The 12,584-nt window shown below is 40.4% G+C and overlaps 1 protein-coding gene across 4 annotated transcripts in view; it reads left to right on the top strand.

Annotated features, from left to right (window-relative positions):
* The window catches only part of LOC111866173 (myocyte-specific enhancer factor 2), a 208,281-nt gene that overhangs the window by 61,598 nt on the left and 134,099 nt on the right, over window positions 1-12,584 (top strand). For all 4 annotated transcript variants that reach the window (XM_023854855.2, XM_023854856.2, XM_023854854.2 and 1 more), the window contains one exon: window positions 692-734. The gene's annotated coding sequence lies outside the window, so the exon portion shown is untranslated. The remainder of the gene's footprint in view (window positions 1-691; window positions 735-12,584) is intronic.

Genomic DNA, 12,584 nt, shown 5'->3' on the forward strand with positions numbered 1-12,584 from the left:
GTCAAGAAAACGTGGATCTATACATCCATTTCCCATATGCCTTCATGACCTAGTCCTTAATTAGTTAAACACAGGGATAACTTTGCTCCTTTTTTTACCCTGACCATCATCATCATCGTCATCGTCCTTTAGCTCTCACTGGAGCATAGGGCATTAAGAACATGTCGCCATCTCACACGGTTTTGCTGAGTTGTTAAATTTCTCCTCGTGTCTTCCCAGCAGCCAAGGTTTCCTCTCGTCTGCCATCTCTTTGGCCTTCCTCCTTTCCTTTGTCTTTGTGTGTTCCACCTCATAGCCTCCACGATTCCATTTTTCTTTCGAAGAGTATGGCCGATCAAGTTCCATTTACGTCTAGTTATATGTTCAGTTATTTTTATTTCATTTGACTGTTTCCATAGTTCATTTGTTATAACTGGCCTACCCTGTCTATAGTCACCCTTAAATAGTGACAGTATTATATAGTTGAACTCCGTAAGGCCGCATCTGTAGGTGGCTAAATACAGAACTTCACATTGCTGTCCATGTAAAATTTGAGTTTTTTTTAGTTGTGGCTGTGCTATTCTGTGTGTGCATATGATAACGAAAGACCATATTAACCAGGATAATTGATTTATGTTGGTGGTAACAAAGCCTTTCAAGTATACACTAAAACTTACGTAACTTTAATAAAATGTGACTGTTTGTTTTTCAGGTTTTTGCTGTGTCTTTCACTCTGGACAGCTTCTTTCTCGAAGGTAAGATCAGACGTCTTTATCTTGCAAGTTCTTCACATCTGTTCACAAAACAAAACAAAAAACTCTTGTTCTAGTCCGCAAGCGAACTATAACGGCCGAGCGACCGCCTCTTGTCGGCGAAGTTAGTGACAACTTTAGCGGATAGAGCGTGTCGCATGAACAGCGCAACGAATCCCCAGGGCTGTTAATTTCGGTTTTCTAGACCAGAGCCACTATTTCCTTGAAATGGCTCCTCAATTATCCTCACGAGGCTGAGTGGACCCCGTTCCAGACCCACTACTTCTCAGAAAATCTGGTAGCGCCAGGAATCAAACCCGGACCTCGGGATCTGTAACCAGAATCTCTGACCACTAGACCAAAGAGGTTCACAGGCTTTTAATAATGCGAGGTGTATTGAATATTAAGTAGCCACGTGATGTGAACGAGATATATCGTTCTCAAACCAATGTCTTCTTGTGTGTAACGTGTGTTACACAAATGTGTAACCTAAGTGAAATTTCACACATTACATTAACGACTTCTAAATCTGTACAACGTAAATTGTCTGATATAATACCATGGTGATTGACGCTATTTGAACTATTGCTGAAAATAACATAACATTGAAAGAGTCCGTTTTATGTTCCTTGTGTATTTGTGGAGTCACTTTTGCCTTAATGTGTTGCTAATTGGTATGATTTATTGTTACGTCGTTAGAAGCCGTGTATTTGCCACGTCGTTTTTACTTAACGAGATTCACACATTCACAGTCTCTGTTATTTGTCCCCCTCAAATTATCCTTTAAAACATTGATCATAATAAGAATATTTGAACGTAAGATGATGATTGTGTGACGACAGTAAATTAATTCTAAAACTTTTATGTTACCCATCGTTTATTGCCTAAGAAATATTTGCTATAATTAACGTTTTTGGACTTTCGGACAATTATATGTCATATTGGGAAGTTATTTGCATAGTATCGAATCCGAGAGGCGTTATAATGAATGGAGTAGTAGTCAAATGATCTACAGGGGTTGAACAAAATTATGGAAACACTACAGATACTGTACACATTTATTTATTAATATGGGTTGAATCATTTTTTGCCTTCAATGATGCCACAGTCTAGGACTGATTCTGAACACACTTTCGGGTTCTGTGTGACTGCCTTTCGCGCTTTAGTCAACAAAATAGAAAATTTAAGACACAAGTTTCAGTTTGGCTAATGTTACTGTATATCCAAATATAGGATTCTCCAGAAAGACATCTTTGGAAAAACAGATTTATATGCAGGTTTCTGTATAATGCCCATATGCATAAAGAACCCCAAATACACATACAGGGGTTGGCCAAAATAATGGAAACACTACAGGTACTTTTGCCTTCAGTATAGTTGCAGTCCGTCTTTGGAAGGACTCGTACATATTTTTGAACAGTCTGTAGCGGAATTTCATACCAAACGTTTTGAAGAACATCTTCAAGTTGCTTCAGAGATGTTGAAGGTGGGAGTCTGTTCCTCACTCGGTCTCCGAAACTGACCCGAGTGGATCAGTGATGTTCAAATATGGTGACTGTTTGAAGTTCACCATCATGCTCTTCAGCCATGACTGAACAGTTCCAGCTGTGTGAATGGCGGCATTGTTGTCTTGGGAAATGAATCCTTCGAAAATAACTTCTGGATCATGGGATGCACCTAATTACCCAACGTGTTCACGTACTCCCTCGCAGTAGTTCGGCCATGAAGGGTAATAATGGGATCACCATAATACTGTACCACGATATTGCACCGCAGTTCATGACAATTTCCCACGTATTTCACCGTTGTAACCAGGCATTCCGGGTTGTAGGCTTTCTTGGGTGTTCTCCAAACGTAAAGTCTTCATGATGTAGGGGACAGCGTGAAAGACGACTCGTCTGACCATATCACGCGCACGTTTCCAGTTGTTTGATATCCAGGTTTTATGGTCCTGACACCATCGTTTACCCATGTGTGCATTACTTTCAGTAATCAGAGGTTTATCAGTTGCAGCCCTACCGTAGATGTTGGATTTGAGAAGCTCGCGTCGGACGATTTTTGTGGAAACAGTGTTTTCGAGATGAATATCCAGTTCTGCTGTCGCCTGTGCTGCCGCAGTTGTATGATTTTTTGAGCCAGTCCTTCTCAGTATACAAAATCTTTCTTTCAATGTTGATTTTCGCTCACTGTTCCTCTTCGCTGGTGTTGTCTTCCCACGATTCATTTATACCGCCGACATAGCCTTAGAAACTATCGCTCTCGATACACACAATAATGCGGCAGTTTTTATCACAGATGCTCCAGCTAAACCCGCACCTACGATGTCCTTTCCAAAATCAGACAGGTCTTCCATTTTCCGATTCGTTCACGAGGACGGTCGACACAACTGATAGTACACTGACATGAGCACTACGGAATGTAAACAAACTGAAGAACATTCAGTGTTGCCAACACAAGTTCTTTTCCTCAGTTTCTTAGTATTTCCATTATTTTGTTCACCTGATGCAGTGTTTTTTCTACTTCAAGAGAGAGATGAGATTTTTATTATTTTTGACATGACAGGCTTCAAAGTAAATCTATCCTGTGTGGTAACAAACCCTAATTCGTCATGCGGCACCCTAAATTCACCGCGAAATTAAGCGTGTTCTACAGTTCCTCGCATACAGCGCTAGCGATAGTTCCAGTTCTCGTATATTATGGGTCAATTGGACGACTGGCTAATACTCATAACCTAAATTAAATAATCTTCCACCATCAAGGAACTGTACTTTTTGTGATTTAAGGTTCAGCAGGCCCAATGCTTGCTTCATTCTCATGTCATGGTCTTCTGGGATGTGACTTCTCGTAGTATGGCAGATGCGTATGGGGGTGGGGGGGTGGTAACTGCAGCCTCCACCTTCGGAATAGAAGAGCATTCTTCTGCTTTGAAAATGGACTAGCAGGTCACATATCAGAATATAAAGACAAGGCTAATCGAATTAAATCCTAAAGAAGGTTAGTATATTACGCTGTTGTATTATGTTACAACAGGCCCCTGTTGTACTATGTTTTAATGTTCTGTCCAGAGGTCCAACATACGCATCTGATTTATATGTTAGAATGAATCAAAATGTGATTGTTTACAAATATTTCATCTGAGATGTTTTACTATTATCTGAATGTAGAAAGTTCGTCGTAACAGTATATTTGATGGAAATCTATGATTCCTATCCATCGTTGGTTGCAAGTTTTACCAAAATATTGAGGAAGTAGCTTGCAGTTTAACTTGCTTATGATAAAGTTCACGATACGATAATCACGCACAGTGATGGTGCTGCTTTACTTGAAAAAGAAATTTGGTGGATAACTACGTATGTATTCTTTACTATTTTATAACCCCCTCACTAGGCAAAACTCTCGGAGGCAGCTGGAAGTTCTTTAATCCAGGTGTGCTTTTGAACAGTATTGTTGACGTAATACCGATAAATAGGCGTACACGTTTCAAGAAATGTCATAGATTGGACGTGTCCTGTTTGTTCTTTTTCCTCGGACTTTTTCAGTGTTGGTTACATGGGCCATCGAACAACTGAGTCTCTTCATGTAGCTGTGTCTTCTCGGGGCCCTTCCCCCTCAGTTTATTTCCAGGTTTTTGATTCCTTGTGGGTGGCATCTTTTATAACCTATTTCCATCGTGACCTTGACCTTAGTCTTCCTCGTCGCAATTTTATTCTACTTTCGTGTTCAAAGCCTTTTTCTTGGTTCTTCCTTCGTTCATTCTTAAAAGTGTCCTTATCATCTTAGTCTTGTGTGTGAATTTGTCTTCAAAGGTATTCATAATTAAATTGTGCTTTCGCTGTTTCTTGTATCCTTTCCGGTTTCTTTATATATATATATATATCCGCTGAACTACATGTTCGCAATAAAAGATTAGCGATGTTGGCACTTATTTAGCTGCAGCAGATCAGTGATTGAGTACCCTTCGAGTGGTGTTCGATCACATTTTCATTATGTAGTATATTACGTCATTTAGGTAGCAGCCATTGCCATCAGTGCTAATTTTTTTTTTTGCCAACGAGCGCAATATATGTATGAATATACCGAATTACTCGGTAGTAGCCTCCTAAATAAGACCACGTAATTCGTAAACGTATAGATGATGTGAATCTACTGGGTGATAATATAATATAGACACCATAAAGGAAAACACAGACTCTTTAATTGAGGTTGGTCTAGAAGTAATTATCAAGAAAACTAAGTATATGATGCTTTATCGTCACCAGAATTCAGGGCAAAATCGTGACATAGAGATAGGCAATAGATGTTTTGAAAATGTGGCACAGTTCAGATATTTGGGAACTACTATAACAAATTAAAACCTGATTCAGGAGGAAATTAAGAGATTGAACTCGGGTAATGCTTGTCACCATTCAGTCCAGAAGCTTTTGTCTTCTCGTCTACTGTCTAAAAACAAAAATTAGGATGTACAAAACTATAATTTTGCCTGTGGTTCTGTATGGGTGTGAAACTTGTTCTTTGACATTAAGGGAGGAACATAGAATGAGGTTGTTTGAAAACAGGGTGTTGATAATATTTGGACCGAAGAGAGATGCAGTGACAGGAGGTTTGAGAAAGCCGCACAATGAGTTTCATAACCTGTACTCTTCTCCAAGTATGATTAGAATGATCAAGTCAAGGAGAATGAGGTGGGCAGGGCGTGTAGTAAGAATGGGGAGAAGAGGAATTCATATAGGATATTGATGGGGAAGCCAGGAGGAAAGAAACCTCTGGTAAGACCAAGACATAGTTGGACGGACAATATCAAAATGGATCTTAGAGAGATAGGATGGGATGGTATGGATTCGATCGATCTGGCTCAAGATAGGGACCAGTGGAGGGCTCTTGTGAAAACGGTGATGAACCTTCGGGTTCAATAAAATGCTTGGAAGTTCTTGAGTAGCTGCAAATTTGGCAGCTTCTCAAGAAGGGCTCAGCTCCATGAGTGAGTGAGTGAGTGACGGTTCATAGCATAGATATCAGCATCGTATGACTATCTTCATAGCCAAAGTATCAAGTTGAATATGAACTACTGATGAAGATATGCCTACATAATTTATGTTAGAGTTAAGAATGAACAAATGATTACAGTAAGGCGATATTTGTATTGTGGCTTTCTAGGTTCTTGAAACCCTGAAGTCAGAGGCAGTATACTCGTCCAAATCTTTGATGTTCGCATGCTAGACTAACTCAGGTGACTACAGTATATTTAATTCATAATGTGAAGACAGTAGTGTACAGGCCGTACTGGACTTAACTGACTTTATCACGTTTTAGAATCAGATATACAGTCACTTTGAAGTGTACAGGTGACCCTACAGAATTTTCATTTGGCATTAACAGTACGTATCACATGAAATAATAGTTTTGCCATTTATTCCATCGAACTTTACAAACAAGCATACTGCTTCACTTACTTCAAATGTGGGACAATGAATTTTGCACAGTGTGTTTTGTATGAATCTCATCTTAAATAACGATTATTTTCCTAAGCACCATTAACCGACTGGTATCTGATGGAGACACATTGTGTTTGATTTTGCGTAGGGATCAAGTTTTTGAATATGTAGGTGAACTTCGTGCTCTGAGTTGGACTTTATTCTGAATAACCGGTCTCTGCTGAAGTTTCCAAAGTATGTAGGCTCCCAGGAACTTACGGATAACGCAGACGAGCGATTTATATGCTTGGTTCCCTTGGCTGAATTTGTAGCAGTGTATGCCTGTATAATGCATGCTGGGTTCCAGAAATTATCTTTTCAACCTAATGGATTGCACACTGCAGGGGGGTTGCAGCAAAATAAGGCCCATAACTATTACAACTACTATACTATAAAAACTGTTGTTCCGGTCTTGATAACGTAGTTTGACCTTTGGTATACGTATTGTGATATGATGTTCATTGCATGCCAGCAGCTCTTGCTGCGTGGGCAGGACGTGTCAACTTCGTTGGGAGCTCTGTGCACGCATTAACCCTTTAAATGACATTGCTAATTATATGTACCACATGCTTTAACATTTAAATAACTGCGCGTTTTGCTCACAGACTGATTTTATATTCCATGCCATTTCTCTGAATAAACAGATATATCCCGAAACAGCATCACCTACTTGGTTCTATGACAGAGATTCGGTGTGTTTTCTATGATACGGGAGTTCAGTTTGTAAATGTTGTTTAGATGATCTTCAGGTGTCCAGTGGTTAAACAGTTTTCCAAGAAAACTGATACATAATGGAGCCGATCGTCGTATTTCCATGGATCGGACTGCTTATTTTACGTAACAACTCTGAGAAATATATCTTCTCATTGATAAGCTTCTGTCTCAAAACAGCACAGATGTCATATAATTCCTATTCTTTTAATATGGAAAATGCCTATATTGTTTAGTCCAAAACCGTTTAGAATTCTGAAATGGAAGCGAGTTTTTCTCAGCTTTGGCAATTTAAGTATGCAACATGAGGCCGTTATATTGTTGCAGTTCTACGTTACTCCACGAGAATCCGACCAATTATCTAATTTTTGTTTTTTCATTGGTGCTACAGCCCTCATTTGGGCCCAGACCTACCTCCATGAAACTCTCGTTTCACTTCGGTTTTACTAGATCTTAGACATACGGTAGGACTCCTTGGGCGTGTGGTCAGCTCGTCGCAAGGCCTCTACCTGTACACAAACATCCATGCCCTGAGTGGGATTCGAATCCACGATCCCAGCTTCCGAGCGAGCGAAGACAGTGCATGCCTTAGACCGCTCGGCCAATTATCTAAATACTGCAACGATTTGCCTTGATGAGTGGGGACGATGTGAGGAGAGAGAAGAAAATGTGTACCTGCTTCCAAATTGCACCATTGTTTATTGAAGGAAATTACTGTGTACACATATGGGACTGTGTACTAGTATTATGTGACTTCTTTTTTATGTAGGCCCTCTTGTGCTACTTACGGGTTGAATATATGAGGGGTAGGCCTCCTCGGCCCTTGCACTGCGACCTATAGTGTTCTATTGTGCGTACGTACTTACGGGTTCCTCTCAGTGTTGTAGTACATAGAGAAATATAGAGGTCACATGTAGGCATTGTTCACACTATAATCATAGGTAGAGTATTAACCACTGGGAAGACCAAGGCGTCGATGGGCGGACAACATTAAAATGGATCTTACAGAGATAGGGTGGGAAGGTATGGATTGGATTGATCTGACTCAGTGGAGGACTATTGTGAACACGGTAATAAACTTTCGGGTTCCATAAAATGCTGGGAAATTCTTGAGTAGCTGCAGAATTGGCGGCTTCTCAAGAAGGGCCCAGCTCCCGGAGTAAGTAAGAGTATTAACAGCTCATCAGCCAACCAAGCCTCTGGTTACTTCCTATCTCGTAGTATTGGGAGCCATGCGAAGCTCATGTCTAGGACTGCTTGGCTGATTGCGTGTCCTGTTGTGATGATTGCATTCGCCTTCAGTTTCCTAGCGAGTGTCTTATTCCTCGTACATAATCCCATTATATTCTGTGGGCCTCACTCCAAAAGTGTTTTGCTAGATTAGAATGGGGTATTCTCAAAAATTGATGTTGCGTTTGTGTTCGGTGATTCTGGTTCGAGTGAGATTTATCGCTGACCTATGCATTTCTTTCTTCATTGCCGTTGAATGGTGTTGATGTAGTTGTGCTGTTTCCGATATCTGATGTTTCGGTTTTGTCTTTCGCCGTATAATGCTTTTCGGACTCCGAATTGTCCCCGATTCTCATATTTTTTTTTGGTACGACTATCCCAAAGATTAATTCCATCATGGTAATTTAGGTAATTTATGTGTGCATAAATAATATTCATATAATGCCCAGTCACAGACCATCAGTCATACAGTTTTTTTAATTTATAGGAGCGCTTCGTGGAATTCTGTACAAGTGTTTTCACTGCCAGAATTACGTAATGTATCCTGCTCGGTAGTCTGGTGCTGCCGCCAACTTGGTGGAAGTTTCAGAAACGCGGACATGAACACTGAGCTGTTTATTAAGTGACTACAGCGTATAACTTACGGATTATGTTAAGCCAAACCCGGAGAATAAGGTGCTGCTTTTACTCTTACACAGTGTACTGACAGAGTGTTAACACTCCGGCTTCGTATTCGGCAGTCTCAGATCCGATTCTCGGTTCCGAGACAGGAGTTAACGAGGTTTTTTTGTGTTCTTCCAGAGTCTTGTGGGAAAATGTGATAACTAAAGTAGGGCTACAACCGTTTGTTTCCAAAGGTTTTTCGTCCCACCCACGATCATTCTCCGATTGGGCGTTTAGGAGCCTGTGTGTTTTGAAAACCGTATCGTGGAATAAACTCAGAAACAGTAGGACGTATGAGAAACTTCTTGTCATTGGTGTTACTTCTTTTGTTTTGAAGAAAGCAGTCTTCTGGGATTTGGCGTCATGTATATGTGGTGTTAACCGGCGTTTCGGAGGAACGCATCGCCTCCATCTTCAGGGTAGAAGAAAAAATATAAGAAATCTGCAAGCGAAGAGACCGTGAGAACCGGTAAAAGCAGGCCGGTTAACATCACATATACATGGCGCCAAATCCCAGAAGACTGCTTTCTTCATAGTCACCGCCGTGAAAGCCTCAAATCTCACATTCTTTTGTTTTGTTTGTAAAAATACATAGGCTAAGTAGGCTAATACTCAGATGTATGTTGTACAGTATTATAGTGTCTTTAGCGAAAAATCGAAATACACGTATGTGGATAATAGATATTCTGAAGAAATCCTTTTCCTTACTATCATGTTAATATATGTCGACCATACCATTTACGCAAGAACACCCCGTGTAATTTAGAAAGAAGTTGTCCAACTCGTACTACTTGCGCGGGTTTCGAAAATTTGGATATATTTCAGGTAACAATATGTCGTGGCCAATATGTGAGGCCACGTACCACAGTAATAACTCTTTACTGCACAGTGTAGTTACTGTATGTACCTTCTGGTTTAAATTAAACACTGTGTTTTTCCGCACACCATTTATTTCATACGATACTCAAAATAAACCTCTCTCTTACTGAATGTCATTAGCTTTTGGTCTATATAATGGAGACATAGGGATTTCAGTGAGCTAGGAACTGACTTTCAACATTTATTTAGATTAACTTCAGGATCCAAAAGGCTAAATCCACAAAACGTGCATTATATATGATTGTATAATTAATTGAAGAGTTGTGCGATGTGTGGTATGTTTAGTTGCATTCGGCATTTATGAGTTACGTGTGCAAGGCAGCTGAAAAAATTAAATCATTCCTGAGTTGAGTCCCCAAGAAGCTTCGTTACTTTAAGTAGATAATTTGTATTAATTTAGACTCAGGTTTTTATAGTAATTTATGAGCATTTTCCAGTTTTTGTGGTTTTTTACTTTTTGAAATATGTAGGTATGAAGCTGAAATAAGTAAGTAAAGCTATCCCTGTAACAGGCCGTGGAGGGCCATAGGATTGTGAGATGTTGAGGCTCCCACATTTTCTCTAGACAATCGGCTCATAGATGGCGGTAAGGTTGTCAGTCCTATGCGCCGGCCGCCCTTTACCCCCAGGAAGATTCCTGGTACTCATTTCTGTTAGAGGCTGAGTCGACCCCAGGGCCATAGTGCGGTTGGAAGGATAAGGCAAATTGAAAAAATCCTGTACTGTTTCCAATATTAAATGTTTTAGTTAAAAAATGTCAATTATTTAAACAACATATCAATTTCAACCGGACCTTTCTGTTAGTCGTATCTTTCGAGGGTGTTGAGTCCATGTGTCTAATAGAGTAGAGGTATATATTCATTGTAAAAAAAAATGAAAGTTGATTCTCTAATGTGACTGCATCGAAAGACAAATAAGTGATGTTAAGATAGGTCAGGGTTAAAGTTAGGTCACGTGGGTCGTGCCCCTGCCACGTGGCATATCGCGTGACCTTGGAGGATGGGTCGTGCGTCACCGCTTGCTCGCGATATTGATTGGCCAGACTCAGGTGAGTCATCTGGTTGCTACGACAACCAAATCGACAAGGTGAACTGTCCGTATTTCGAAGTACATACAGCAGGAAACTCTGGCAATGTTAATTTTATTTTAAGTGGTATTTATTTGAACACATTAAATAAGCCCATTGTCACAATAACATGGCGCGTCGTCAGGTTGCGGACAGAGGAAACGGTATCCAGACGTGGAAGGTAACTGGGAACATTAAATACCCACTCGCGAACAATCGATAAGAAGTGGTTTCGAGCTTGGAGTTTTGCGAGGGGCTATCAGCTCACCGTAAAGGACAACCGTGCTGCGAAATCTTACACAGATGCTTAGGCGTAGTTGGGATGATAATATTAAAATGGACTTTAAAGAACTAATATGATAGAGTGTGGGCTGGTGTCGTCTTCCTCTGGATAGCGATCATGAGCGGGCTTTTGAGAACACGATAATAACTCTTTGGGTTCCATAAAAGACGACGATTTTTTTTTGGCTGGTGAGCTGCTGGTAGCTTCTCAAGGAGGACTCATATGTGGAATAATTGATGTGAAGTATGTACATACAAACGGTAGCACTGCAGAGAGGTCGTGAACGGATTTCGATTAAATTTTGTGTTTAGGCGGTACATTGAGTATTGGACGAATTTAATTATTTAGCCCATATCAATCCAATAAGGTAAGCCTACCTGGTGTCATAACATACCCTGTTTGATGATAAAGCACTCTAATTTCGTCACGAAATAGGTGTATGTTCCACAGTTTTAACAGTTTTCCGTAAAAGGCTTCACACATCATTTCGCGTCAAGTTCAGAGGTTCCTATCATGAAATTGAGTAGGTTTGCCTTATAGTCTCGACTTTGTATGAAACCCAAAACGTTGCCAAAAAGATTGCTCATCATACAAAGATTGATAGTTGCACGGTTTAAAGTGCAGATCTACTCTTGTGTTGCCACGTTTCTCAGTATTGGAAATTTTTAACGAAATACAAACTGAAAATTTTGAATGCTTGCGGTGGAATATCTTCAGAGATGCAGTAACAGGCGATATAGCGGCCTCCGTAGTCTAGAGGTAACGTTCCCACCTCATGACTCGTAGTACGCGGGTTCAAATACCCGGCGGAGGTCGTCGAATTTTTAAGGGCGGAAAAATTCAGGGAACAAGTCCTCCGGGAGGGACTTAAAGCCGTGGGTCCCGTGTCGTAGCTTTACGGCACGTAAAAGAACCTCATATCTCCAAAGGAGGTCACTGNAGGCTGGTAGAAATCATAGAGGGCAGCACAATGGACCACTACAGGTCTAAGTGCATGGGGAAACCCACCCTCTCTAATAACTAACTAACTAACATGAGATATGAAGAGAAGGCCAGGATTGTGAGGAAAGGCTCACAGAATGCACGAGGATTACATCTTTTCACTCTTATTATAGCCATCTGTGCTGCAATGTTTTATTAGGATAATAGGCGGATACTAGTGTTTTGTAGGGTCCTACTGCCTGCATGTTCAGAGTACGTGCCACCAGAAAATAGTATGTTTCTTCGAAACATATCTGCCTGTTAGACTATACGGTGACATTCCCCAGAAGGACCATGAAATTAATCTGCCCTGAAAACCTTAAACCTTATCCGTTTCATTATAGTGTGTAACTTTTTGCGCCAGGGTTCAGATATACTAAGACATGAGTGTAAGATATTACACATTTCAGTATGCTTTTATGTATTCCCTGTCTGTAAAACATTTGGAAATGTGAAGGCAATACAGTTATATTATCTGAAGCGCTTAGCCCGTTTAGGCGTTTTTACAAGCTTAAAAAGGGATGCCTTATCTGGAGACCCTGTTCGCACTTCAGTGTGTGGCCACGTAT

This window comes from Cryptotermes secundus, unplaced genomic scaffold (assembly GCF_002891405.2).
Source record: "Cryptotermes secundus unplaced genomic scaffold, Csec_1.0 scaffold599, whole genome shotgun sequence".
Lineage (NCBI taxonomy): Eukaryota > Metazoa > Arthropoda > Insecta > Blattodea > Kalotermitidae > Cryptotermes > Cryptotermes secundus.